Below are 3,712 nucleotides of genomic sequence, written 5' to 3'. Positions count from 1 at the left end.
GATTACTACTCCGACTCCGCTGCCCCATTGATTGGATGATCCATCACAGTACAACTGCCAAATATCCCTAACATAAATTCTCTAGTTTGGCTTAGGTCAAATTTCATCAGACTTGAAGTCGGCAAGACCCCCAGTGAATTCGGTCACAAAATCGGCAAGCATCTATCCCTTGATTGAGGTTCTAGGTAGAAACTGAATATTGCACTGGCCGAGTTCAAGAGCCCACTTTGAAACACATCCTGATGCTTCCGCACTGCTTAATACTAATCGGAGGGGGTAATCTGTTAGCACCCCGATGCTATGCCCCTGGAATTAATGCATCAGTTTTCTTGCTGCCATGACTAGGGCTAGGATGAGTTTTTTCAGCGGAAGGTAGCGTGTTTCAGCGTCGACCATTGCCTTGCTAACGTAATACACTGGCCGCTGCTCTCCCAGCTCTTCCTTTATCAGTACAGCACTGACGGCCCGGTCAAAAACTGCCAGATACAAAATGAGCGGGTCATCTGCCGAAGGTGTTGTCAAGAGTGGAACTGATCGGAGGTAGGTTTCGAGGCTGTTGAAAGCAGCTTCGCACTCGGCGGACCATTCAAAAGCCTTGCCCTGCCGTAGTGTATGGAAGAATTGTCGGCAACGATCTGTAGACCGACTGATGAACCTGTTGAGTGCGGCGATCATCCCCATCAACTTTTGAACCTCTTTTACTGAACAAGGGGAGCCGAGCTCCAAGATTGCTGTGATTTGCCTCGGGTTGGCTTCGATTCCTCGGTGGTTGACAATGTAACCCAAGAATTTGCCAGAGCCGATCCCAAACGCACATTTGGAAGCGTTCAGCTTCATTTTGTATTTGCGTAAAATTCCGAATGTCTCTTCCAGATCGGCTAAATGAGTTTGCTCTTCTTTGGACTTGACCACCATGTCATCAATCTACACTTCCATAGTGTGGCCGAGTTGCTCCTTGAACATGGCAGTGACCAGTCTTTGGTAAGTTGCCCCTACATTCTTCAGCCCAAAAGGCATAACCTTATAGCAGTAGGTTCCTCTTGGGGCGAGGAATGTAATTTTGTCTTGGTCCTCCGGATGCATGGCGATTTGATGGTAGCCTCTGTAAGAATCGAGGAAGCTCATACGCTGATGGCGTGCCGTTGTATCTACAAGTTGGTCAATTCTGGGTAGTGGAAAATAATCCTTGGAGCAGGCTTTGTTTAGGTCCGTGAAATCAACGCACACTCACCAAGTCCCATTTTTCTTCTTCCCAACCACAGTATTAGAGAGCCACATAGGGTAGGTCACTTCCCTGATTGCCCCAGCATCAAGCAACATGTCAACCTCTTCAACAACGGCGGCAGTGTGCTCTGCGGCTGATCGCCGGCTTTTCTGAATGATCAGCTTGCATTTAGGGTCAACATTCAAACGGTGCTGCGAAACAGACAGATCTATACCCAGCATCTCATATGGGGTCCATGTAAAAACATCAAGGTAGGAAATTAGCTGCTGTCTGTCGGCTTGATTCAGGGAGGCGTCGACCATGAAGAACCTGTCTAGGTTTCCGTCAATTTCAACTCGATCTAGGGCTTCCGTGGCCTTTTCAATTGGGAGCTACCCAACATCATCGAGGCTCTCCAGATCCAACACCTCAATAGAATTTACTTGCAACTCCTTTGGCGTCTTTCCAGCAAGGAGATAGCATGCTTGTGCCGACTTCTGTGAGCCACAGATTTGCTCAATGTCGCGTTCTATCGAGAAGTGTAGCAGCTGATGATAGGTGCTTAGCACGGCCTCCATAGTATGCAACCAAGTTCGCCCCATGATGAGATTGTACGGCGATGGTAGCTTGAGGACCAAGAATTCCACATCCACTGTTCGGGAGCCCGCTCGAACGGGTAGTGTGATTTTCTCCAACGGGTACTCTGGATTGGTGTTGAAGCCGAATAGTGGATAAGGGGCCGGAGAGAGATTTGATTCGGAGAAATCGAGTTTGGTGAATGTCTTGTAGTACATAACCTCCGATGTGCTCCCCGGATCAATGAGTACGCGCTCAACTGTGAATCAGTTTACGCGTAACTCAATTACCAAGGGATCGATGTGGGGAAGTGTCACTCCGACCAAATCTAAATCATCAAAAGCAATGCTCGCAGCTTCATGGGGCCATTTAGCCAGAGTGAGTTGATTTTGATGGTCGGGATTCGACTGAATCGTATGCACCGCGGATGACATTGACAGGCTGTATATCATGCGGATCACACCGAGTAGAGAGGAATCCTGTCTTAAGGCTATTGTTTTGGTTGAGTTGCCTTTTCAGATGTACTGTTGTAGCCGACCATCTTGTACCAATTCCTCCAAGTGATCCTTCAATGCATAACAACTCTCAGTATCATGGCCATGGTCCTTGTGATACTCACACCGTCTATCCCGTCTTCTCGTGTCGGGAGGGCCCACCATTTTGGACCGCCATTTGAAGAACGGAAGGGGTTGGACTTTGGTCATAGCCGCGCTGATCAGATCTGTCAACTTCGTATATTTCTTATCGACGCGCCTCGTAAGCCTGCTATCAACTTGCAATTGTTCATTTGCCCGATGGGAGCATTGGTCGCTTGATCGGCGAGAATCCCGTCTCTTGTCTCGCTTAGCCCAATGCCGTAGTTCAGGGCTCTGAGGTAGTACAGAATTTATTGGCTGAGCAATTTTAGAAAGGGCCGTCTTGTTGGCCATGTTTCCGGCTTTAACCCGCAAGGCGTCATCCTCCACTTTGCAGTATTCCTCGACTTTCTTCATCAACGACCAGACTGTTTTGGGGGGTCTTCTAGTCAAGGAACTGCGGAAAGCACTGTCAGGATGCAAACCCATTTTGAAGGCGATGATGGCCATGGAGTCGTTGCAAGCTTCATCAACAAGATTAAAGCACTCTCAATAGCGCGCCGAATACGCTCTTAGCGTTTCTCCTGGCTAGATCTGCATTGCCCAGAAAGAGTCTGCTTGTTTCAGCTGGACTTCGTTGGTGATGAATCTGGCCCTGAAGGATTTCTGTAATTGATGGAAGCTTTTGATCGAAGCTGGCTCCAGTTTATAATACCACCTAACAGCTAATGGTCCCAAACTGCTGGGAAATATTCGGCACATAAGGGCCTCGTCGTCTGCATGCAATGTCATGGCTTGTTTGTAGTGACGAATGTGATCGGTGAGGTTTGATTTTTCATCATAGAGAGTGAACGACAGAGCTTTGAACTTTTTGGGCAGAACCGCCCTTGTGATCCGTCGCACAAAAGGATCATGCTGGTCTTCCTCATCTGAACTGTTTCTTCTGCGCTTATGCCTTATACATGGACTCTCTTCAGAGGAATTGGAAATTTTGGGTCATCCCTTCTTCTTGGGCACCGGGGATAATGAGTCAGAGTCGCTATCAGTGTCTTGTTGTCGGGCTCGAGATCGTCGACCACCTACCCTCAGAGGTCGTTCCGGATCTTGGCATACAGCTTGTTTGGACTTCGCCACTTCCAAGGCCAAATCCTAACGGAGACGTTTGTTCTCAGTGATCATGTTCTCCATCCTCTGTTCGTTTTGCTTTGCTTGTTCCATGATCGCTTGCATTGCCTCATGCTCTGAAGTCGAGGGTGAGGCAAAGTTCAAAGCGCGTCTTGCGGGGATCGTCTCCGGTCCAAGCATGTTTGTTAGAGTGAGGTCGTCTCCCTGCGTGGTTTCATCGGTGACTATCGGA

This window comes from Camellia sinensis, chromosome 12, assembly GCF_055761805.1.
Source record: "Camellia sinensis isolate YWXY chromosome 12, ASM5576180v1, whole genome shotgun sequence".
Lineage (NCBI taxonomy): Eukaryota > Viridiplantae > Streptophyta > Magnoliopsida > Ericales > Theaceae > Camellia > Camellia sinensis.
Note: the sequence above shows the minus strand (reverse complement) of the source record.